Here is a 26,939-nt window from a genome sequence, read left to right on the forward strand (position 1 = left end):
CACCATCACCCACACCTCCCCCTTCCTCATCAACATCACCCACACCTCCCCCTTCCCCCCTCCTCATCACCATCACCCACACCTCCCCCTTCCCCCTCCTCATCACCATCACCCACACCTCCCCCTTTCCCCCTCCTCATCACCATCACCCACACCTCCCCCTTCCTCATCAACATCACCCACACCTCCCCCTTCCCCCCCTTCCTAATCACCATCACCCACACCTCCCCCTTCCCCCCCTTCCTCATCAACATCACCCACACCTCCCCCTTCCCCCTCTTCCTCATCACCATCACCCACACCTCCCCCTTTCCCCCTTCCTCATCAACATCACCCACCCCTCCCCCTTTCCCCCTCCCTCATCAACATCACCCACACCTCCCCCTTCCCCCTCCATATCACCATCACCCACACTCCCCCTTCCCCCTCCTCATCACCATCACCCACCCCTCCCCCCTTCCTCATTATCATCCATACCTCATGGCTGCCGTGCACCACCCCATCACCCACGTCCGTCCTTGGACCTGGCACCTGTGGCCCAGCTGGCCCCACCTCCCACCCCAACCCCCTCACCCTCCTCCCTCCCTCCCTCCCTCCCTCCCTCCCCTCCTTCCATCCAACAGGGGGAGCTTCTCCCCCTTCCCTCCCCCCTCCCCTTCCCTCTCCCCTCCCCTACTGTAGGGGAGGGGGGGTACTATCTCCCCCCATTACCCCACTTCTCCTTTTCCATGTCCTGCCTCAACACACCCCCACCCTCCTCCCCCCCGTGTGTGTGTGTGTGTGTGTGTGTGTGTGTGTGTGTGTGTGTGTGTGTGTGTAGCCACTCAAACATCAGTGTACAGATGATATCCACTGTCAGTTCCCGCCGTCCACCAGCTTGACGTGTACATGTGACCTCACCACGTCCTTCTCTGTCTGTCTGTCCGTACTACACACCTTCTTGCTACACGTCTGTCCGTCTGTCTGTCTGTCCTGTCTGTCTGTCTGTCTTCGCTCAGCCTTGCTCCACGTCTGTCTGTCTCTGTCTGTCCGTACTACACACCTTCTTGCTACACGTCTGTCCGTCTGCCTGTCTGTGCTCAGCCTAGCTCCACATCGTGTCTGTTTGTCTGTCTGTCCGTACTACACACACCTTCTTGCTACACGTCTGTCCGTCTGTCTGTCCACGTCCTCACCAGCATTATTATAACACCCTGACAACACCTGATGAAGACCTCACACTCGCACCACAGACCACCCTCCCTCCCTCCACACACACACACACACACACACACACACACACACACACGCTGGACTCTGCATATATTTGCATTTCAGGTTAAATTATGTATTTGCCTATGGTGTTCAACCCACCTCTGTGTGCTGCACGACGAGACGTCCTGATTTACGTATATTTATACACGTTAATGAGATCATTAGCATATATATATATATATATATATATATATATATATATATATATATATATATATATATATATATATATATATATTGTTACGACCACGTGTGTGTGTGTGTGTGTCCTCGTGTATGCTGTTGTATCTATTTCTTATTAGGGCGAGGAGTGATGCCTGAGGCTGGCTCGGAGTTTCTGTCCACCCAGCATTCTACGAGAGTGTGACTACGCCGAGACTCTGGGACCCTCCAACCAATAAGAATTGCTCTTATATTTCTATAGCCAATCAAAATGTAAGGTTGTATAGCAGCAAAGGTGAACGTATGTCTTTTCTTGTACCCACTACACCCGCTGAGATTTGATTCCTCTCTCTCTAGCCCAGCGAGGTGGGTGGTGTCCCCTGCTGTAAACCCTGTAAGCCTGTAAGCCCTCCTGTGCTATAAGCCCGTTACCCGAGTGCTGTGCTATAAGCCCGTTACCCGAGTGCTGTGCTATAAGCCCGTTACCCGAGTGCTGTGCTATAAGCCCGTTACCCGAGTGCTGTGTTATAAGCCCGTTACTACTGTGTCACGTCAGGTTTAACTAAGTGTTTATTGTGTTACATCAGATTTAGCTAAGTGTTTACTGTGTTACATCAGGTTAGATAAGTGTAACGATGAAGTTCATTGTGTCACGTCAAGCGTAACTAAGTGTCACAAGAAAGAGATCTCCTGGCTTGAAATCTTATCTCGAATGTTATTTCATGTTCAATGTTAAATTCACTTTCAGTGTTAACGTAATGTTTCATGCTTGATTTATGTGCCTATCTTTGTACACTTGAATTCTTTCATTACAAGTAGATTTAATGTAATGCTGGTTTTTGATTCAATCCCATAACTTTATTGTTGTGTTATCCCGTTGTGAAACAACAAATCTATAACGCCCTTGCAAGACAAGGGTCAGTAGTATTTGTAACATATATGTTACTGGCGACCTTGCCTGAATAAGTGTTGAGTTCGTAACAATATATATATATATATATATATATATATATATATATATATATATATATATATGTATATATATATTCCTATGAGTCCACGGGGAAAATGAAACACGAAAAGTTCCCAAGTGCACTTTCGTGTAATAATCACATCATCAGGGGAGACACAAGAGAGAAATATCTTGATCATGCGCAAAATTGTGATCCTTTCCAACATATATATATATATATATATATATATATATATATATATATATATATATATATATATATATATATATATATGTGTGTGTGTGTGTGTGTGTGTGTGTGTGTGTGTTACCGGAGTGCATCTGCTTGAGGTTACACCGCAAGTTAATGGTTGATAATACTGCAGGTCACCACCAGAGGGCCACTCACCCTAGGCACTGTAACCTGTATCACCTTTACCAGTCACCCTACAGTGACTGTAACCCTGTTATATACCCGCCACCAAGCACCCTACAGTGACTGTAACCCTGTTATCACACCCTGCCTGGCACCTTACAGTGACTGTAACCCTGTTATATACTCGCCACCAGGCACCCTACAGTGACCGTAACCCTGTTTTAACCCCTCACCACCATGAGTCACCCTACAGTGACTGTAACCCTGTTATCACACCCTGCCTGGCACCTTACAGTGACTGTAACCCTGTTATATACCCGCCACCAGGCACCCTACAGTGACCGTAACCCTGTTTTAACCCCCTCACCCCCACCTTACAGTGACTGTAACCCCTGTTATCACCCCCCTACCAGGCACCCTGTCATCCCCACGGGTGGGGGGGGGGGTACTACTACTGTTGCGTCCTTGATCTGTTAACAGGTACCACACTGTACCGTTAGCCTTATGATCGTTATGTCAACGGTCGTCCAGCCTTGTTCATAAACACTGGTGCGGGGGTTCGTTTCATCGTAAGAGTTACGACCGTTCGTAACTCCCTAACCATGTAGTTTGATGGTCCTACGATTCATAGATACGACAGTTTGTTAATAATGGTAATGATGATAATTGATAATAATAATAACTGGTCGTAACCCACACAATTACAGAACCATGGCTCCCACGCTTAACAGTTTAAAAAAAAAAGTATTTTTTGAAATGATTTAAAAATAGTTCAAAGGTTTGTGTGTGTGTGTGTGTGTGTGTGTGTGTCACCAAATCCATCTTAAGATGTATGAATATTTTTTATATTTTTTTGTTTATCGAGTTTTTCCCCTGTTCTTACTGGTGATTTTACGCTCATTAACAATAGTTAAATAAGTCTTACGTCTTTTTATTTTCTTTAATTATTCCAAGCTTAAGGACTTAACTATGACAAGGGGTGCCTGGCTTTCTAACTACCTCTTAAGGTGGTTCCAAGCTTGTAATTATCGTTATAATGGCCCTTAGCCCCACTCTAAGTAATTAAGAAAAAAGCAAAGAAGAATATTGGCTTATGATAGCCATGACAGTGTTACCATAACCGGTGTTCCGTTGGCCCAGTGTTGCCAAACCAGGCAGTCTCGTCTTAGTACGTATTACCCTAGTGTTGGTAATTGATACAAATACGTGTACAAAACATGCAATAAGTCATCCATCCACGTACACTGTTCCATAACTCTCCCTTGTACGTACTTTCCACCTTTCCCAGGGCCTTCCCCTGGTCGTATACCTTCGTGAGAACTTATTGTTTGACCCCTATATATATATATATATATATATATATATATATATATATATATATATATATATATATATATATATATATATATATTCTTATAGCAAACCTACCCTGAACTACCTCCTCCTCTTTACGTCGCAGGGACCCGTCGTGTATACGTTCGTACGGTCGAGCGAAGCGTCGTTCGAAAAATTTAGCGCGGCGCTCGGGTCTTGTTGTGGGTCGACCGACCCTGACTGGCTTGGGCGTCCGCCTCCTGCTCGTGAGGGTAAGCACAAGGAAATGGGACGAGATGATGATGATGATGATTCCGTGGCCCGCCGGCCGTTATCTCCACAATCACTCGTCACCACAACACACCCCACAACAACCACAACAGCCGAGTTGTGTTGGCTCTTAAGCACTTACGCAGTGTGGTAGAGGAGGAGAAGGCAGGGACTTTTGGTTCTTGAACGTGAGCGCCAAACGTGTGTAAGCCAGCAGTGTTGGTTGCCGGAGTGGGAAACGCCAGGAGTGTTGGTTGCCGGAGTGGGAGACGCCAGCAGTGTTGGTTGCCGGAGTGGGAGACGCCAGGAGGTGGTCGGAGGGCGTTGGTTGTGGTTGTGGGACGGAATTTAAGTCGCTAGAAGGCATTGCCTCACCAGCTGGAGTTGCTGGTTAGCATTATCTCCCGGGATTAATTTAGGGATGAAGTCGGGGATAATATTGACTTTAATTTAATGGACAGTCGTGTTTGGTTCTCTTTTTTTTCTCCTTTGGCTTTTTTTTTTCTCTGGCCTCGTTCAGGTTATGATTTCTTTTAGGGTAATGATAGCAATGAAGTCGATTGTTTTTAGGCCTATCTTAAAAGAAAAGCATGTCGCGGCCTCTTCTCCCTTTTTTTTTTTTTCGATTATTTGATATCGTAACGTACGTGAACATGTTCGAAACATTACGGGAAATGTTAATTTCCTTTGTGCGCTGTGGCTGATGCTATTGGGGAGTGAGCTAAAGGCACGGCGAAAGTTGGTGGTGTGTGTGTGTATGTCGTCATTTCTAACTTTTTGGCCTCATTTGCTGATATTCTTTTCTCTTTTATTTTTCTTCCCATTTATTAGTTAAAGGTAGACTCCATTGCCTGTGGTGGTGGGTGGGAAGTGACAGCGGGACGTGGTGTAGATTGCACGTCGAGGCTGTGGCTCTGTGATTATCAATAATTGGCAGTATCACCGCAACTGCACGGAGGGGACGCGACTGCCACACCTCGCTAGAAGCCCAACTCCAATTTGTCCTTTGCGTCTATTTCCTCGCCTCCTCATGAGTCTTGCTCTCTCTCCTCATATGCCCTGAATGTGTACCATTACACAGAAGAAGAGTATGGGGGGATGTACGTCATGCGAGGCTGGAAATAAATTTAGATATGTGATAAATCCCTCCACATCCGCTTGGATGTTTTTCCCGCCGGCTGTGTTGCCATGGTTACGAGAGGAGAACGCGCCCATTGGTCATTGGATATTTGATGTGCCTCCTGATTGGCTGGCGGGAAGACCCACGGGGATGCAATTCTGGCGCTTATGGCATGAATTTTTGACAGCCATACGCGGCTGTCACGATAATGTGTGGGGTTTTTTTTAGGGGAGAGTGAATGTGAATGACCTACAAATATATGTTGTAGGTGATGGGATTAATGTGTAGACATCTCCAGAAATGAATGAAAAATCGATAGAATTTCCCATTTCGCCGTGAGTCGCGCTCTCATATAAGGCTATCTGGCAACTCAGGCCGCCACGAAACCTCCCTCGTCTATTATTTCCTCAATGACCAAAGGCCTTTTTTTTTTTTTTTCCCCAAAAAATATTTACAGCGTCTACTTTCTCAATGCATTTTTCAAAAGTTGGTCATAACCACAGCAAGCTCCTTCAGCCAGCAGCACACATACAAAAAGTAAAATAAAGAAGGATTGAATACTTGGCGATAATTAAAGCGGACGCATCAAGGAGAAATGTAATTCAAAAGACAATTGTTATGGCAACTCATTAAAAGAAAAAAAAATGTAACTTCAAATAATTTCTTTGAATGGTGGGGTACTCTTTTTTTTTTTTTAAATCTATTGTTCACGCTAATGTTTTTCTTTTTATTTCGACGTGCTGTTAAATCAGATATATTTTTTTTGCCTTAGACAAGAATGGTGTGTGTGTGTGGATGGGATTTCTAACTAATGTGATTCGGTTAATCGCTGGGGGTTTAAGGTCACACACACACACACACACACACAAACCTTCCATACACTTCCGTAGGCATGATTCTCTCTCTCTCTCTCTCTCTCTCTCTCTCTCTCTCTCTCTCTCTCTCTCTCTCTCTCTCTCTCTCTCTCTCTCTCTCTCTGTGTGTGTGTCTGTATGTGTGTGTGTGTGTGTGTGTGTGTGTGTGTGTAATGTTATCCAATTACCCCTCTCAGTAGAAGGTCTAGGTGTACCCCAGAACTCCTTTTTTTCCAAGTGTCTTTTGCCGTTCCAAAGTGCTTGCTCTACGCCCAGTAGCAGGGACAGGAGCGGACTCCTTTTTTTTTTTTGAAGTCGGGTGTTCTATGACGTGATGGTTCTCGGCTTCGTCTACTGACGATGATAGAGCCTCGTCAAAACGGGGTGATGATATTTGTTTGTTTTTTTTCCCCTCCGGCGGTGGTGTAACCTCAAACGGGCAGAGTCCGGTAACCCATGGAGTGTCCATGCCCGAGGCAATGGCCCATCTTGGGGGGTTGGGAGGGTTGTGTGTGTGTGTGTGTTCCTACGGACGACGAGAGAGAGAGAGAGAGAGAGAGAGAGAGAGAGAGAGAGAGAGAGAGAGAGAGAGAGAGAGAGAGAGAGAGGCGTGTGGGAAGAAACAAGTCACTGTGATGTTTACTATTGTGGGCCATATTGTTTGACGTGACTTGCCGCTCTGGCTGGCTCTGGTGTGTGTGTGTGTGTGTGTGTTTATCACTTATGATTTTCTCATTCATTACCTCGGCTCCTCATATTCTAGGCACAGTTATTGTGGTGATTTCATGTAGTTTCGCTTACAAGAACACACACACACACACACACACACACACACACACACACACACACACACACACACGCGCGCGCGGGCGTCCGTCGCGTAGTGGTTAGCGTTACTGACCATGATGGTCAGCACGGGCTTGCCCAGGCTCAAACCCGCATAGGTTCGACTCCTGGGCGTGGCAGTTCGGCCTACACCCAACCCAGGCGTTCATCTTCCCCCCCCCCCCCACACACACACATACACACACCCAGCCAGGGCTGGTCGTTAAACGTGGTTCCAGACTTAGTCTGGGGTGTGTGCATATATGTGTGCATACATACACAGATGTATATAGACATGATGTATATATATATATATATATATATATATATATATATATATATATATATATACATATATATATATATCTTTTCTTTCTTTTCTTTCATACTATTCGCCATTTCCCGCCTCAGCGAGGTAGCGTTAAGAACAGAGAACTGGGCCTCTGAGGGAATATCCTCACCCGGCCCCCTTCTCTGTTCCTTCCTTTGGAAAAAAAAATGTATATATATATATATATATATATATATATACACACACACACACGCACGTTGGGAGACGGGGCAACGCGAGTGTAGTTCTCTCTCTCTCTCTCTCTCTCTCTCTCTCTCTCTCTCTCTCTCTCTCTCTCTCTCTCTCTCTCTCTCTCCCATACGTTACACACAAACGGTAAGGGGTTGAGGTGGGTGGGGGGAGAGGTAATGTCTCGCTGAGGAGAGCTCCCTGGCCTGGAAAATTTTATTCCAGGGTCTGTAAGGGTCTTCGTACGTTCCAGCAAGCCATCAAGAACGAGAAGGGGAGGAGGGAAGAGGTGGATGGAGGAGGAGGGGGTGTTTGAACGAAAGGGTGAGGGGGAGGAGGGGTTTTGAACGAAAGGGTGAGGGGGAGGGGTGTTTGAACGAAAGGGTGAGGGGGAGGGGTGTTTGAAAGAATGGGTGAGGGGGAGGGGTGTTTGAAAGAATGGGTGAGGGGGAGGGGTGTTTGAACGAAAGGGTGAGGGGGAGGAGGGGTTTTGAACGAAAGGGGGAGGGGGAGGAGGGGTTTTGAACGAAAGGGTGAGGGGGAGGGGTTTTGAACGAAAGGGTGAGGTGAGGGGTTTTGAACGAAAGGGTGAGGGGGAGAGGTGTTTGAACGAATGGGTGAGGGGGAGGGGTGTTTGAAAGAATGGGTGAGGGGGAGGGGTGTTTGAACGAAAGGGTGAGGGGGAGGAGGGGTTTTGAACGAAAGGGTGAGGGGGAGGGGTTTTGAATGAAAGGGTGAGGGGGAGGAGTTTTGAACGAAAGGGTGAGGAGGGGGAGGGGTGGTTTTGAACGAAAGGGTGAGGGGGAGGAGGGGTTTTGAACGAAAGGGTGAGGGGGAGAGGTTTTGAACGAAAGGGGGAGGGGTTTTGAACGGAAGGGTGAGGGGTTTTGAACGGAAGGGTGAGGGGAGGGGTTTTCGAACGAAAGGGTGAGGGGGAGGAGGGGTTTTGAAAGAAAGGGTGAGGGGGAGAGGTGTTTGAAAGAAAGGGTGAGGGGGAGGAGGGGTTTTGAACGGAAGGGTGAGGGGGAGGGAGTTGGTGAAGGCGACCCCTGAGTAATATATGTTTCAGACGTTAAGTCTGGCTTTGCTAATTCTCTTAAGGTTTATACCATCAGCTGAGGGTGGCAAGAGAGTACAGGATTCGAACCGAGCGCCCAGAGTGTTGTTGCCGGCCCCGGTAGAGCAAAATTTAAGAACGTCTATTTAAAGGATATACAAGTATTAAAAGATGTGGTTGGCGCGATATGGGGAGGGGTAAGTGTATCTGGAGAATTTGAAGTAGTGTAAACTGTGAATAGTTCCGAAGAAAAGACAACACTGACATCTTATTAATCAAAATATTCCTGATTAATCAAAGTATTACTTCTGATTAATCAATATATTCCTGATTAATCAAAGTATTACTAATGAATAATCAAGATATTCCTTCTGATTAATCAAAATATTCCATCTGATCAATCAAAATATTCCATCTGATCAATCAAAATATTCCTGATCAATCAAAATGTTCCATCTGATTAATCAAATATTCCCTCTGATTAATGAAAATATTCCATCAGATTAATCAAAATAGCTGATAAATCAAAATATTCCTCATTAATCAAAATATATTACTTCTAATCAATAGAAATATTACGTCTGATTAATCAGAATATTCTCCCTGATCAACCGAAATATTCGTGGGATCGATTCCGCTTGTACGGCAACGAGCCACATTACTCTCATTCTTGCTATTTGGGGAGGAGCTTCGTAAGACCTATTGCTTTGCCTGAAGCAAGTGGTTAGGGAGCAGTACAAGAAGGTCGATCATTTCGTCCAGCCATCCACACTAGCCAGGGACAGTCAGCTTAAACCTGTTACCAGTCAGTAAAAGGTATTTCAATCCCCCTCAATTCTTTAATTTGATATACGAAATGGATTCGGATGAGGGAGAGAAAAAGAGCATCAAGATCAGATTGTTGAGTCTTTAGATCCACTGGTTTGAAACAGGAGGAAGAGAGAGAGAGATAAGGCATGAATGAATACAGAGTTAAAGTCTGATATGGTGTGAGATGATTAGAAAAATGAAGCTAGGATCAGTAAATGGGGAGAGTGAGGGTAAGACATGAAGAAAAAAGGGGTTATGAGGTCAGGGAGAGGGGAAGAACTTAGGGATTTGAGGTAGGGTTATGAGGTCAGGGAGAGGAGGAGAACTTAGGGATTTGAGGTAGACAGTCAATGTGTAGGACCATTGATTCATTCAGAATAGCTGAGGGGACTCACAAGACACGGAACGAGAGAGGGGAAAATAATGCATTTATAGACACAGAACGAGAGAGGGGAAAAGAATGCATTTATAGACACAGAACGAGAGAGGGGAAAAGAATGCATTTATAGACACAGAATGAGAGAGGGGAAAAGAATGCATTTATAGACACAGAACGAGAGAGGGGAAAAGAATGCATTTATAGACACAGAACGAGAGGGGAAAAGAATGCATTTATAGACACAGAACGAGAGGGGAAAAGAATGCATTTATAGACACAGAATGAGAGAGGGGAAAAGAATGCATTTATAGACACAGAATGAGAGAGGGGAAAAGAATGCATTTATAGACACAGAACGAGAGAGGGGAAAAGAATGCATTCATAGACACAGAATGAGAGAGGGGAAAAGAATGCATTTATAGACACATAACGAGAGAGGGGAAAAGAATGCATTTATAGACACAGAATGAGAGAGGGGAAAAGAATGCATTTATAGACACAGAACGAGAGAGGGGAAAAGAATGCATTTATAGACACAGAACGAGAGGGGAAAAGAATGCATTTATAGACACAGAACGAGAGGGGAAAAGAATGCATTTATAGACACAGAACGAGAGAGGGGAAAAGAATGCATTTATAGACACAGAACGAGAAGGGAAAAAGAATGCATTTATAGACACATAACGAGAGAGGGGAAAAGAATGCATTCATAGACACAGAATGAGAGGGGAAAAGAATGCATTTATAGACACAGAATGAGAGAGGGGAAAAGAATGCATTTATAGACACAGAACGAGAGAGGGGAAAAGAATGCATTTATAAAGCAGTGGAGGTCTGATTGGTTCTTTGCTACCATGAAGGCTGGGTTGTTCAGAAAGAAATGCCTGTACACATGGACAGAATCTGTTGTAATTAGCGGTCCAAGGGAGAGAGAGAGAGAGAGAGAGAGAGAGAGAGAGAGAGAGAGAGAGAGAGAGAGAGAGAGAGAGAGAGAACAGCAGCGGGAGCAGCAAAGAATGTACGTCACAAGGCATCAAACTGGAGACACCAAATGAGGCAAGAGGACGGAGGGAGTGGTCGTGGAGCGCATCTTGAGATGCGACCTCGAGAGATCCACGGAGGAGTGGAAGTGATTAAGAAAATACGAAGTCTTTCGTCCCAGTAAGCAACGCGCTCCCCCCGCCTTACGCGTCGGCTTGACTGCCCTTCGAAAAGCTTCTGGTCATATTGTACCTCTTTGATATAATCTTTGAGGTCACAATCCTGCCTGCCTATGAACATCTAGAGGCTTCAATAAGCGAAGGAGGTCGCTTCGAACATTCTCACTGGAGACATTGACCTCCTTGAAAAGGCTGAAGCTTAAAACAAAGCGTGAGCTGATGTGGTATCAGGCCAGAGGGTAAGATAAGCTGGAAATTTTTTTCTTTGAAATCAGGTATGGGGAAGCAGGCGAGGCGATGTTGCCACACGACCAGACTGCTACAACTTGGGTCATGTGGGAGGAGGCTGGATTGGAATGGGGGTGTTGAGTGTCTAACAGCGGATGGGGAGAGAAAAATCACAAGAGGAAATTAAAAAGGACGAAATGATATGGACCCCACAGGCCTTGTGACGTTATTGGCTCTTATGGAGAAGGATCAGAAGCTGCTGCCACTGTTGTAGGGGGAAGAAAGGAATCCAGAAACTAAGGAAATGAAATGGACAAAAGAAGAGTTACGTAAAGTGTCGTCAGGCGGAAGAGGAAGTTGGAGGACTTGGGAATACAATCAAAGGACAGAGTAAGAAACTCAGTTGATGGGGATTGAAAAGGAAGGTTGTAGGCCAGTTGTAGGAAAAGAGCCTTAGGAAAAGAGGTTAGAAGGATCATATCGGGACGCCCGCCCTTGAGACTGGACAATGAATGGGTATGCCCGTAACAGAAAAGATAAGAGACTTGATAATGGGAGGGCAGGGAACAGACGTGAACCCTGGGTCTGATGAGCGAGCAGAGACTGGACGTATTGACTGATACCCAGGAACAGAGACGTGTGGTGGCTACTGAAGCAGACGTACATAAGGAATCATTGAGGGAAGCCGTACGTGACAGCACAATCTAGGGAGGGTATGTGGTTTTGGTAGACGGAAGGTCGGGTGTTTTAAGACCGGGGCTTGTTGACGGTAAATGCAGATTCGTAGGTGACCCCCTCAGAGACCTTGAGGGTATGCAGTCCACACTCCGCAGATTACCCGTCCAATGTGTTGTGTCAGAATCATGGACACTGACAAAGCTGGACGTAAACTCGTCGTTGGTTTCTGGGATGGAAGAAGGGAGGCATATATGCCAGCCAGAGACGGAGGAAGACTGGCTTGAGGCTGTAGACGAACGAACCAGGTGCTGCCTCTGAGGTCAAACGCGAGAATTGGTGGACGTAGTCTTGACACACGCAAGGAAACCAATAATGATCACATTCAGTTATGGAGCCAGGAGGTACTCCATGTAAAAACAGGCCTTAAAACTCGCAAAGGAGAGAGAGAGAGAGAGAGAGAGAGAGAGAGAGAGAGAGAGAGAGAGAGAGAGAGAGAGAGAGAGAGAGAGATAGAGAGAGAGAGACGATACAGCCCCGCCAGTACCACAGTGAAGTCAGGAATGATGGTAATGCTCGGCTGAAAATGATGTGTACGATTGCAGATGGACCGATAGTAAAGGAGAGAGAGAGAGAGAGAGAGAGAGTGACTTGTCAGGAAGAATTGCATCGTCGTGTCAATTGTATACATATAAACTCCTCCCAAGAATTTCAGTGAACCAGAGCATACTTAGAGAGACAAGAGTGATGGCACATTCATCAGGATAACGCGTGAAGTGGCGAGAGGAAAAGCCAGGCATTCCTTGTGGACTTTGAGATGGTGAAGTTCTGATAATGGGGAGATCCCAGTTACGAAGAGGGAGACCAGCGCAGTTTCGATCCTCAAGGAGGTGCCAGAGAGCCATGAAGTTGACCAGCTCTCAGCACACTCACACAGTATCGCGGAAAGCGAGAATTATCGGCGATGAAGCCAGACGCGAAGACATACACAGCTATGGGAACGACTCGGAGATGAATAACTCCTGTGGGGACGTAGACTGAGAAATGGGGTTCAGTCGCCTTGGTTTACCTCATTCTTGTGGACGACTGAGCAGTGGGGTTCAGTCGCCTTAGTTTACCTCATTCTTGTGGACGATTGTGTGAAAGCTACAACGAAGGAGACAGTACAAGGGTACCATCAGCTCCCTGATACAGAGAGAAGATTAGAAATAGGGAGATGTGGTTAACTGAAAGGTGTCAGAAGGTAGGAGAGGTAAAAAAAAAAAAGGGAGATGTGGTTAAGTTAAAGGTGTCAGAAGGTAGGAGAGCTAAAAAAAAAGGGAGATGTGGTTAAGTAAAAGGTGTCAGAAGGTAGGAGAGTTGACGGGGTGTATTGTGGAGGAGATGTAGGCTACGTTTCTGGCAGCCAGCATTCGCGAGGCGTATAACAGAGCGACAGATGGAACGAACAGCACAGAGGAAGAAGGAACAGAGGAACTTCGTGAGGAATACTGTAGACAGGGCAAGAGATAACCCAAGTCTTGTCCCGAAGTTCATCGGCAGTGAATTGCCTCCTGGATACCAGCTAATCAGGTTAATGGAATGTGAGGCAAGAGTCGTACAGGATGATGTAAAGATATGGAGTTGAATGACAAGTTCAGAAGTTCTTTTTTTTTTTCCTCCCCCACCGTTGGAACACACTACAGCCCCCACCATCAGTGGGATGGAGTGTGTGGAGGAGGAGGAGGGTTAGAGGTCTTGGGGGAGGGGGGAAAAAGGCATTAAGATATCTAGAAGAGACGGAGAGACTTGGGTAGAATACCAAAAGGCTTTTACCTTTATAAGTCCCAAGGGTTCTAATGGTGTCTCCAGGTCCCCCTCCCGAAGAAGTGTGACGTTACGCCTGACAAGACACCTGAGAAATGTTCTTCGAGTTGTGGCCGGGATAAGGTACAGTGGCCGCCAAGGTATTGTGAGAGAGAGAGAGAGAGAGAGAGAGAGAGAGAGAGAGAGAGAGAGAGAGAGAGAGAGAGAGAGTTGGGGGGGAGGGGAAATCTCGTACCCATCTTTAAGGAAGGAGATTGAGGAAGTTACGTTGTTCAACTACAGATCATTCTCTCTCTCTCTCTCTCTCTCTCTCTCTCTCTCTCTCTCTCTCTCTGACGAGTTCGGTCTCGAAATACCGGAGAAGATGAGCCGTTGGAGTGACGCTCTTGCGAAGGAGCGGCGACAACACCGCTCCAGGGAGAGGGAACCATACGTGTGTAAACAAACCTCTTTCGATGTCCGTGAGCGAGTGAGCACCGACGGAGGCGAGAGACAAGTGTGGGTGGGGAGTGCGTGCCCCCTGGCACTGTCGGGAAGAATTGGACACTGTATCCCAGACGAGGTTGATGACGGGCTGGAAGGACGAGGGAGGGAGGAGGAGAAGGAGGAGGAAACGACTCCTCCTCCTCCCTCCCTCGCTGGATACAAGATTACCGTTGTGGAAGGGACGGAAGAACGCATACTCGAGGACCAATTTCGTAATGGGTCGTTGTTGGTGGCGGAGAGCGTGTCTGTCATTGGCTCAGCCCTTGGACCACTGTTCGTGATCTGTATAAAGGGCGTAACAGATGATGGTTTGAACCAAGACTCTCTTGTGTGTGTGTGTGTGTGTGTTTCATGAGCTTGGCCCTGGGAGTAAGAGAAGGCATCCAGAGTTAGTCTGGTCCTTTGGTTGATGGGCAAGAAGGCCTTAGTGCAGGGAATAAGCTGTAGGAAAGGTGTGTGTGTGTGTGTGTGTGTGTGTGTGTGTGTGGGACTGTATACCGGGACCCCACCTGATGAGAACTGTGTAAGACAAAAGACAAAGTTTGGTCACTGTACTTCAGCACAAAGAACTAATAGGGAAGGTCCAGAGAGAGAGAGAGAGAGAGAGAGAGAGAGAGAGAGAGAGAGAGAGAGAGAGAGAGAGAGAGAGAGAGAACTGAGTGATGACATTGTCAATGTGGACAGCACACAGTCGTTCAAAAAGTTATATGACAAGAGGACGTACAAGAGAATGGGGCCCCGTGAGTCTTACGTAGAACCCCCCGTCCCCTTCTCTGTAAAGATGGGTGATTACCTGGTGACCTCCCCCATGAGTGTAGAACACGCCCCCCTACCCCCCTTTACTTACCGTAGAGATGGGTAATTACCTGGTGACCCCCATGAGTGTAGAACACCCCCCACGCATCACACACACACACACACACACACACACACACACACACACACCACCGTAAAGAGGGGGTAATTAATTACCTGGGAATTGATCATGAAGACGTCGCTCTGGCAGGGTAGACACAGTCGTCTTAGACTCTTTTATATTTTCCCGCAGCCTCAGAGAGAGAGAGAGAGAGAGAGAGAGCTTTCCGGGCAGTCATGCGGTGCGCGGGGAAGGCAAAAGAGGAAGGGGACCACCACCCAGTGCACCGCCCCGCCCCGCCACCCGTTCTGGAGTACCACACACTCCTCCACCCCCACCATGCACGTACACCCTCCTGGATATAGAGGGGACACCTCGAGTGATTCATCCCAGTAGGGCGTGGCGACGTGGTTTGTGAGGATGTGACGACGAAGGAGCCACAGAGGAAGCCAAGAGCCTGAGGGTGTGACGACGAAAGAGCCAGAGAAGAAGCCAAGAGTCTGGCGACGTGGTTTGCGAGGGTGTGATGACGAAGGAGCCAGAGTGGAAGCCACAGTCTGAGGATGTGACGACGAAGGACCCAGAGAGGAAGCCAAAAGTCTGAGGACGTGGGTTAGAGAGGACATAACAAAGGAACCAGAGAGGAAGCCAAACAGCAAGAGGAGGTAGAAGTTAACCGACTCAGTGGAAATTGGTGAAGAACACAAAAGTTAGGCCGCTGGATCCAGGCGTCAGAGGGTAGAGAGAGAGAGAGAGAGAGAGAGAGACAGAGAGAGAGAGAGAGAGAGAGAGAGAGAGAGAGAGAGAGAGAGAGAGAGAGAGACAGAGAGAGAGAGACAGAGAGAGAGAGAGAGAGAGAGAGAGAGAGAGAGAGAGAGAGAGAGAGAGACTCTCCAAAGGGGAGGGGGGATCATTCTTTTGTGGAATCCAGGAGTCAGATGGAGCTGGTTGAGGCAACAAGGAAAGCTGTTACACCTGATGAACAGCGGGACGTATCCAGCCAGGCACCAGAGACCCTGACATACCATGTCTGTACCCTGGGTGCTGTAAGGTCGGGGGTTAGTGTCTGTAACGCTGTAACGCCCCCCCCCATTGATCTTGTAACGCCCCCCTTCCACTGATCTTGTAACGCCCCCCACTGATCTTGTAACGCCCCCCCCCACTGATCTTGTAACACCCCCCCACTGATTTTGTAACACCCCCCACTGATCTTGTAACGCCCCCCTCCCCCACTGATCTTGTAACACCCTTCCACTGATCTCGTAACGCCCCCCCCCCCCCCACTGATCTTGTAACGCCTCCCACTGATCATTATATTTTTCTCCCATCCTCCTTCTGATATCCCCCACATGAGGTGTGGGGGTTCGCCACGTATTCCCATCTCATTTCCCAGATGGTTGAGTTCGTCTGGCTGTCTTGAGGCCAGATGTGATTTGACCTAACACCCAGCTGGGGTTGGAACCATCTTTTGGTGACTCTTGTGTTGTGGTCCCTGAGGTCTGCATGGTCTGTGCCAGGGGTTGGTGAAGTATTGTCTTTGCTTCCTGAACTTCCATTTCTTCAGCTGTTCTGCCCTCGTGTATGTGTGTGTGTGTGTGTGTGGGTTGTAAGAATTCAGCTGTTCTGCCCTCGTGTGTGTGTGTGTGTGTGTGTGTGTGTGTGTGTGGGTTGTAAGAATTCAGCTGTTCTGCCCTCGTGTGTGTGTGTGTGTGTGTGTGTGTGTGTGTGTGTATGTGTGTGTGTGGGTTGTAAGAATTCAGCTGTTCTGCCCTCGTGTGTGTGTGTGTGTGTGTGTGTGTGGGTTGTAAGAAGAATATATACACGTGCGAACACCTGCAAGGCTTGCAGATGCTGAAAACATGTGTACATGGAGGAAGTAGTCGTAGTAAACCCAGTGTGTACACACACAATTATTGCACCTTCTCAAAGCCCAGACTTTGTTGAATATACATTACGTCATTCGTAGAAGAAGAATGTGACGAAGGTGGGAATTGATGGTGTACCGTTCCCATGTCTCAAAACTGTGGGTCCACTGCTAACCAGAGGGAGTCTGGCCGCTCTGTCATACGCATCCCCTCGTAGTTCACCAGCCAGCAACACGGGAACTTATACATGCGAGCAGGAAGTATATATGACGAAATGTTTTGAGAATGATCAGTGTCTCTCGTAAACCATACTGGGAGAGGGAATATACAGTGTATTGGGGAGTGGCCACAACATACAAGCTATAACTTGGTTGGTCATGAGGAGGAGGAGGAGGTGGCTTGTATGGCCACAACAGACAAGCTATAACTTGGTTGGTCATGAGGAGGAGGAGGAGGTGGCTTGTATTGCCACAACATACAAGCTATAACTTGGTTGGTCATGAGGAGGAGGTGGTGGCTTGTATGGCCACACCATACAAGCTATAACTTGGTTGGTCATGAGGAGGGAGGAGGAGGAGGAGGAGGTGGCTTGTATGGCCACAACATACAAGCTATAACTTGGTTGGTGAGGAGGAGGAGGAGGTAGGAGGAGGTGGCTTGTATGGTATAGATTCTTCCATTACAGCTGACCTGGTGAATACCTGGTGCAGGTCATTCACCAGGTCACTTGTTATGGACAACTTCCTCGTGTAATATAGTCGACGTCCTTACTCGTCATGACCTGAAGACCATCAGATGGTCACTGCGCAGACCATATGTCGGCTCTCAGGCCACACGTATGTATGACGGAAATGAGGAATATGTCTTAAAAGAGTCCTGGACTCGACCATACATCTCGGAAATACATTTCCATGTGTAATCTCCCGCTCGACTCCCCATCTCGGAAATACATCTCCATGTTTAATCTCCCTGATGGACTCTTCCCCACCCATGCCCTCCCCTTCCCTCCCCACGTCACATACACCTTCCCATACGTGAGGTGGAAACAAGTGTGGGGGAAAAACAACACTGTGGGGCAGAGGATCCCACTGGAAGTAGTTCGTAGGTGCTCAGCCGCGGGGAAAACGGGACTTTCGTGTGGTGTATCACACGTTCTCGCTTCTGCCAGCGTACATGGAAAACATGACTCGAAATCGGCTCATGCATGTATGATGCATACTTACACTGTGACATATTAATCATATTAATCACTGTAGATTGACGATGTGGGGAAGGAGTACTCTATTTGGGGAGGGAGTAATCACTGTAGACTGATGGTGTGTGGGGGAGGGAGTAATCACTGTAGACTGATGGTGTGGGGGAGGGAGTAATCACTGTAGACTGATGGTGTGGGGGAGGGAGTAATCACTGTAGACTGATGGTGTGGGGGAGGGAGTAATCACTGTAGACTGATGGTGTGAGGGAGGGAGTAATCACTGTAGATGATGGTGTGGGGAGAGTAATCTGTAGACTGATGGTGTGGGGAGGAGTAATCACTGTAGACTGATGGTGTGGGGGGAGGAGTAATCATGTAGACTGAGTTGGGGAGGGAGTAACTGTAGATGATGGTTGTGGGGGAGGGAGTAATCACTGTAGACTGATGGTGTGGGGGAGGAAGAGTAGTGGGAGTCACTGTAGACTGATGGTGTGAGGGAGGGAGTAATCACTGTAGACTGATGGTGTGTGGGGGAGGGAGTAATCACTGTAGACTGATGGTGTGTGGGGAGGGAGTAATCACTGTAGACTGATGGTGTGGGGGAGGGAGTAATCACTGTAGACTGATGGTGTGGGGGAGGGAGTAATCACTGTAGACTGATGGTGTGGGGGAGGGAGTAATCACTGTAGACTGATGGTGTGTGGGGGAGGGAGTAATCACTGTAGACTGATGGTGTGTGGGGAGGGAGTAATCACTGTAGACTGATGGTGTGTGGGGAGGGAGTAATCACTGTAGGACTGATGGTGTGAGGGGGAGTAATCCACTGTAGACTGATGGGTCCGTGAGGGAGGGAGTAATCACTGTAGACTGATGGTGTGAGGGAGGGAGTAATCACTGTAGGACTGATGGTGTGTGAGGGAGGGAGTAATCACTGTAGACTGATGGTGTGTGAGGGAGGGAGAGTAAGCACTGTAGACTGATGGTGTGGGAGGGAGGGAGTAATCACTGTAGACTGATGGTGTGTGGGGAGGGAGTAATCACTGTAGACTGATGGTGTTGTGGGGAGGGAGTAATCACTGTAGACTGATGGTGTGGGGGAGGAGTAATCACTGTAGACTGATGGTGTGAGGGGAGGGAAGTAATCCACTGTAGACTGATGGTGTGTGGGAGGGAGTATCACTGTAGACTGATGGTGTGGGGGAGGGAGTAATCACTGTACGACTGATGGTGTGGGGAGGGAGTAATCACTGTAGATGATGGTGTGGGAGGGAGTAATCACTGTAGACTGATGGTGTGAGGGAGGGAGTATCACTGTAGACTGATGGTGTGTGGGGGAGGGAGTAATCACTGTAGACTGATGGTGTGGGGGAGGGAGTAATCACTGTAGACTGATGGTGTGTGGGGAGGGAGTAATCACTGTAGACTGATGGTGTGTGGGGAGGGAGTAATCACTGTAGACTGATGGTGTGGGGGAGGGAGTAATCACTGTAGACTGATGGTGTGTGGGGAGGAGTAATCACTGTAGACTGATGATGTGTGGGGAGGGAGTAATCACTGTAGACTGATGGTGTGTGGGGAGGGAGTAATCACTGTAGACTGATGGTGTGTGGGGGAGGGAGTAATCACTGTAGACTGATGTGTGGGAGGGAGGGAGTAATCACTGTAGACTGATGGGTGTGGGGAGGGAGTAATCACTGTAGACTGATGGTGTGAGGGAGGGAGTAATCACTGTAGACTGATGGTGTGTGAGGGAGGGAGTAATCACTGTAGACTGATGGTGTGGGGGAGGGAGTAATCACTGTAGACTGATGGTGTGAGGTAGGAGTATCACTGTAGACTGATGTGTGTGGGAGGAGTAATCACTGTAGACTGATGGTGTGGGGGAGGGAGTATCACTGTAGACTGATGGTGTGTGGGGAGGGAGTAATCACTGTAGACTGATGGTGTGAGGGAGGGAGTAATCACTGTAGACTGATGGTGTGAGGGAGGGAGTATCACTGTAGACTGATGGTGTGTGGGGAGGGAGTAATCACTGTAGACTGATGGTGTGAGGGAGGGAGTATCACTGTAGACTGATGGTGTGTGGGGAGGGAGTAATCACTGTAGACTGTGGTGTGAGGAGGAGTAATCACTGATAGACTGATGGTGTGAGGGAGGGAGTATCATGTAGACTGATGGAGTGTGGGAGGGAGTAATCACTGTAGATGATGGTGTGAGGGAGGGAGTAATACTGTAGATGATGGTGTGAGGGAGGGAGGTATCACTGTAGACTGATGGTGTGTGGAGGGAGGGAGTAATCACTGTAGACTGATGGTGTGTGGGAGGGAGTAATCACTGTAGACTGATGGTGTGTGGGGAGGGAGTAATCACTGTAGACTGATGGTGTGTGAGGGAGGGAGTAATCACTGTAGACTGATGGTGTGAGGGAGGGAGGGAGTAATCACTGTAGACTGATGGTGTGGGGGAGGGAGTAATCACTGTAGACTGATGGTGTGAGGGAGGGAGTAATCACTGTAGACTGATGGTGTGGGGGAGGGAGGGAGTAATCACTGTAGATTGATGGTGTGGGGGAGGGAGGGAGTAATCACTGTAGACTGATGGTGTGGGGGAGGGAGTAATCACTGTAGACTGATGGTGTGGGGGAGGGAGGGAGTAATCACTGTAGATTGATGGTGTGGGGGAGGGAGGGAGTAATCACTGTAGACTGATGGTGTGGGGGAGGGAGTAATCACTGTAGACTGATTGGAGGGTTGGGAGGTGTATGGCCACACCAGGACGACGCCAGACGTACGAGAGGCGTGTACTGGGAGGTGACACACACACTGCAGGGGGATCGTAGACGTACGAGAGGCGTGTACTGGGAGGTAACACACTGCAGGGGGATCGTAGACGTACGAGAGGCGTGTACTGGGAGGTGACACACACACTGCAGGGGGATCGTAGACGTACGAGAGATGTGTACTGGGAGGTGACACACACACTGCAGGGGGCTCGCAGACGTACGAGAGATGTGTACTGGGAGGTAACACACTGCAGGGGGATCGTAGACTAGAACGGAAGGAAAACGATCCATTCGTAACGCGAGGCGAAATTGACATTCTATTGTCCCCCCAAAAAAGATAAGAAAAGCCACAGTTCACCCCACTAAGGAAAGATACCCCTGGTGAAATAGATAAACTGACTGACCGACGTGGTCCATAAACTCGGAACGTCAGAAGGGAAGAAGGAGGAGGAGGAGGAGAAGAAGGAGGAGGAAGAAGAAGGAGGAGGAGGAGGAGAAGATGGAGGAAGAGGGAGGAGGAGGAGAAGGAGGAAGAGGGAGGAGGAGGAGAAGGAGGAAGAGGAGAAGAAGAAGGAGGAGGAGAAGAAGGAGGAGGAGATGAAGGAGGAGGAGACGAAGAAGAAGGAGGAGAAGGAGAAGAAGGAGGAGCAAGTGAAGTAGATGTACCATGATAAAAGATGTAGATAGAAGAGCAAGTGAAGTAGATGTACCATGAAAAAAGATGTAGATAGAAGAGCAAGTGAAGTAGATGTACCATGAAAAAAGATGTAGATAGAAGAGCAAGTGAAGTAGATGTACCATGAAAAAAGATGTAGATAGAAGAGCAAGTGAAGTAGATGTAGGCATGATAAGAGATGTAGACGGAGGAGCGCGTGAAGTAGATTAGCATGATCAAAGCTGTAGACGGCGCAGACGTGAGGTAGAACTTGAAAAATACAGGAGAACGGAAAATGAACACATTGAAGTCAGGGGGAAAAAAAAGACAGAAATGTGTGAAAGTAAGAAAGAGACGGTGGCTGATTGATCATCCTGTCGCCTTCATGTAGGGAGGACCCACAGGTGCTCGAGTGTGTGTGTGTGTGTGTGTGTGTGTGGGTGTGGGTGTGTGAAGCGCGTTGGACGTGAGGTCTGTGTGTGTTGGACGCGACTGGCTTGATTGTATGACGTGAGGAAACGTAGTATGAGGTCTGTGTGTGTTGGACGTGACTGACTTGATTGTATCTCGTGAGGAAACGTTGTATGCTGTGGAGGAAGACCTCGTCCGTATGGTGCTAGGACTTGACGTGGGTACGCCTGCTGGGGGTGGAGGAAGACCTCGTCCGTGTGGTGCTAGGACTTGACGTGGGTACGCCTGCTGGGGGTGGTGGAAGACCTCGCCCGTATGGTGCTAGGGCTTGAGGACGTGGGATACGCCTGCTAGGGGTGGTGGAAGACCCCGTCCGTGTGGTGCTAGGACTTGACGTGGGATACGCCTGCTGGGGGTGGTGGAAGACCCCGCCCGTATGGTGCTAGGGCTTGAGGACGTGGGATACGCCTGCTGGGGGTGGTGGAAGACCCCGTCCGTGTGGTGCTAGGACTTGACGTGGGATACGCCTGCTGGGGGTGGTGGAAGACCCCGCCCGTATGGTGCTAGGACTTGAGGACGTGGGTACGCCTGCTGGGGGTGGTGGAAGACCCCGTCCGTGTGGTGCTAGGACTTGACGTGGGTACTCCTGCTGGGGGTGGTGGAAGACCTCGTCCGTATGGTGCTAGGACTTGAGGACGTGGGGTATGCCTGCTGGGGAGGAAGACGACGACGAAGACCCCCCCGGCTACACAGTAATGCACCACAGAGCATGGTAACTGGGACGCGGGTAACCACCCCCCGAGAATTACCATCATTACCGGACCAGTCACCTGGACGGTACGATGCTCGGGGTGTGACGTAGCCTGGCCAGCCCTCCAACGCGTCGGGGGTCAGGTCAGAGGTCAGGCAGTCATACTAAGGTCATACTAATTAACATGACTTCGTAGTGATGTTAGTGTTGGTGAATTTGAAGTAATGAGGAATAGATAATGCAGATGTACAAGCCGAACCGGCACGCCTGGGTTCGAATCCTGGGGCATACATAACAGGCAGCTAGCATCCAACCCAGGTGTTCGTCCTTCCCTAAGGGGCTGGTCGATTAGTAGGGCACCTGGCTGAGGATGTGGTTGTGTGTGTGTGTGTGTGTGACTTATACGTATATACAAGGTTTAGAGACGGGGCAAACACGCGTGTAAACCTCGCTTCCTGTAACACACACACACACACACACACACACACACACACACACACACACACACACACACCATTTTCTATAATGGCTGGAGCCTTGGGGTAAATCTTACTTGTTTCTGGTTCATCATCACACGTGAGCCTAGTGATCGTAGACGGACTTCAAAAGACGAGTGATGTTGCTCTCATTGAGAGAGAGAGAGAGAGAGAGAGAGAGAGAGAGAGAGAGAGAGAGAGAGAGAGAGAGAGAGAGAGAGTATATTTTCATGCGAACTCCATGGTAATATCTTTTTACGGAGTGCTGGCAGGAATGGTACCCACACGAGGCTTGTGATGGGGCCAAAATAACGGTGAGGGTTTCTAGAGTTTAGCTGTGGAAGGAAAGAAATAGACATCAGTGCGAAGGCCCGTCTATACTCACAGGAACTCCCAGACAGACCCCGTGGATGTGGCAAGGCTAAGATCGGAACTGAAAGTTCTATTTGATATGAACATATTGAATATGTTCCAATATCTAGAAACAGCTTCTAGTTTCGTATGATGATACGAGTCGTTTAGCAGACCATCTTTGGTGACCGAATGATCGTGTAGTTTAAGGAGGGAGTTGTGCAAGACTTCACAACACCAGGTTATAGTGATAGGAATGTGAAGTATGATTACGTACATAATCCGTATATAACCTAACTCTAACCTAACCTAACCTAACCATAACCTAACCTAACCATGACCTAACCATTACGTACATAATCTGTATATAATCTAACTATAACCTAACCTAACCTAACTAGCCTAACCATTACGTACATAATCCGCATATAACCTAACTATAACCTAACCTAACCATACCTAACTAGCCTAACCATAACCTAACCTAACCATTACGTACATAAATCCATATACAACCTAACTATAACCTTACCTAACCTAACCATAACCTAACTAGCCTAACCATAACCTAACCTAACCATTACGTACATAAATCCATATACAACCTAACTATAACCTTACCTAACCTAACCTAACCGAACTAGCCTAACCATAACCTAACCATTACGTACATAATCCGTATATAACCTAACTATAACCTAACCTCACCTAACCATAACCTAACTAACCTAATCATAACCTAACCTAACGTAGCCGGAGACATTGTGTTTTAACTTCATTATGTTGGAGGAGAGGAAGAGTGATCACAGATGTTAACTTTATTCTGATTTTCTTTTTCTCTCACGTTTTCTGTTGTTGTTGTTGTTGAGGGGTTGGGTTGGGTGGGGGATACTGAGGTAATTTGTCCCTAGGCGAGGGAAGTCTTACCGGGCCCGGCCCGGCCCGGCCCGGCCGCCTCTCTACTCTGTATTTGACGGTCCGTCGAGCTCGCATATTAGCAGCTAAGCCTCCAAGATTTCCCTCGTGTCCAATAGTGGTGGTAGTTTGTTCTCTCTCTCTCTCTCTCTCTCTCTCTCTCTCTCTCTCTCTCTCTCTCTCTCTCTCTCTCTCTCTCTCTCTCGTGAGCTTTTCTGAGCTCCGACCTCTCAAGAACGTTGTCTTTATACTTCTAGTATGGACGGCGATGCCTTAATGTTTGGTGATAGTGGAATCTTTTTTTTTTTTTCCTGTGTTTCGTGGGATTAGATAAGGTACGTGTACGGCTCTTGGGGAAGGTGTGTGGGAGGGGTTGGTGGGTGGTAGGTGGTTGTGGCGGGTGTGGGTAGTGTGTATACGGGATGGGGCGTAGGGGATGGGATGATGGTGTGGGGTGATGTGTTAATGGTGTTTGTGGTGATGGTGTTGGTAACTAGTTGTGGTGATGGAGACAGGTACTGGTGATGGTGGTGAAGACAGGTACTGGTGGTGATGGGTGATGGATGGTGGTGGAGACAGACAGGTGCTGGTTGTTGTAGTGGTGATGGTGGTGGAAGACAGGATGCTGATGGTGATGGGGACATGTTACTGGTGATGGTGGAGACGGGTACTGGTGATGGATGGTGGTGGAGACAGACAGGTGCTGGTTGTTGTAGTGGTGATGGTGGTGGAAGACAGGGTACTGGTGGTGATGGGGACATGTTACTGGTGATGGTGGAGACGGGTACTGGTGATGATGGATGGTGGTGGAGACAGACAGGTGCTGGTTGTAATGATGATGGTGGTGGAAGACAGGGTGCTGGTGGTGATGGGGACATGTTACTGGTGATGGTGGAGACGGGTACTGGTGGTGATGGTGGAGAGAGGCAGGTGCTGGTTGTAGTAGTGGTGATGGTGGGGGAAGATACACCATCCCGTATCAGTAAACTTCCGTTGACCTCCTGCCCCCTCCCACCACACCCTCAGCACATAATGAGCCACGTTGGTTCCTCAGGTTCACTCAGGCTGTTTGAGGCCGCGTAGACCCACAGTAGCGATCACCACATCCAGGCTGGTCTGAAACGCTGATGCAGTTCTCCATACGTTCTCTCTACTGTCCGGTCCCTCATGCATGTCTTGGCGGCTGCCAGTGTAGGAAGTAATTTTCGCCCAAAATATTGAGAAGTCTTTTTCTCGCACTGAACTGGCTGCCAAGTTTTGATGTGGGTGATTGTTAAGCCACAGTCTCCCCAAGCTCTTTTGGTTTTGACTTGGAAACGAATCTATATCTTCTCCGAGGTAGTTCTTGTCTTGTACAGTGATCAGTGTTGATTGGAAAAGGTCTTTTCTTACGTTATCTAAGGGTTATAACCTCACCTCTCCCTGGATGGTGATGGTAGCACAGAGAAATGTTTTCTTTTTTTTTTTGGAAAGGATTAGTGCCTTGTGAAGCGTCAAAATTACCTTCCCCTTCTCTCTCTCTCTCTCTCTCTCTCTCTCTCTCTCTCTCTCTCTCTCTCTCTCTCTCTCTCTCTCTCTCTCTCTCCTCTCTCTCCTGTCTTCTCTCGAAGGTCCGCAAGATCCAGCCCATCATCTTTTTGAAAGCAGCAGTTGTTCCTCTCTTGTGCTCGTAGAAGACAAGATCACCAGAAAAGATTCTTCCAGATTGATTTTGGATGATGGTCGATGGAGGGGATGGTAGTGGTTGTCGTCTGTGGGGATGGTAACTTGGGGGTGGTAATGGGTGGGTGTAGTGATGGTGGAGGGTGATGGTGGAGGGTGATGGTGGTTGGCGATGGTGGCGGCGGCTCATAATGGTAATTATTATTATAATGACGTTTACTACTGTTGATGATGACATCATTGATAATCATAAAGATAACTGGGATAAGGATAAGTGATACAAGTATAGAAATATATGATACCAACCCAATACTGCCAATTATAACTTTTCATTTATTTAATATTTTTTTATTTGATTTAATGTATTTCTTAAATTTTTTATTGTATTTCATTTCATTTTTAATTTTTATTTTATGTGTGTGTGTGTGTGTGTGTGTGTGTGTGTGTGTGTGTGTATGTGTGTTGTACGTGATGAGTGAAGTTTGACCATAAGAGTAACAGAGAGTCGACCATACGGCAGGAGAGTCCATCACGTCTAACTTCCTCTTCTCCATTACAGGTACTTGAACTTCAGGAGGGACAGAAAACTTCGCCTCTCCGGAGAGAAGGTACCGTCTCTCTCTCTCTCTCTCTCTCTCTCTCTCTCTCTCTCTCTCTCTCTCTCTCTCTCTCTTCTCTCTCTCTCTCGTTTGTTTATTCATTGTCATTTATATATATATATATATATATATATATATATATATATATATATATATATATACATATATTTTTT

General features: G+C 47.8%; 1 protein-coding gene across 5 annotated transcripts in view; it reads left to right on the plus strand.

Annotated features, from left to right (window-relative positions):
* Window positions 1–26,939, plus strand: part of LOC139765852 (uncharacterized) — a 323,832-nt gene that overhangs the window by 120,446 nt on the left and 176,447 nt on the right. Inside the window, exon 2 of one of the 5 annotated variants that reach the window (XM_071693707.1) lies at window positions 26,727–26,775. The exons of the other annotated variants lie outside the window; for them this stretch is intronic. The gene's annotated coding sequence lies outside the window, so the exon portion shown is untranslated. The remainder of the gene's footprint in view (window positions 1–26,726; window positions 26,776–26,939) is intronic. 5 annotated transcript variants of the gene reach the window in all.

Source organism: Panulirus ornatus, chromosome 4 (assembly GCF_036320965.1).
Source record: "Panulirus ornatus isolate Po-2019 chromosome 4, ASM3632096v1, whole genome shotgun sequence".
NCBI classification, from domain to species: Eukaryota; Metazoa; Arthropoda; class Malacostraca; order Decapoda; family Palinuridae; genus Panulirus; species Panulirus ornatus.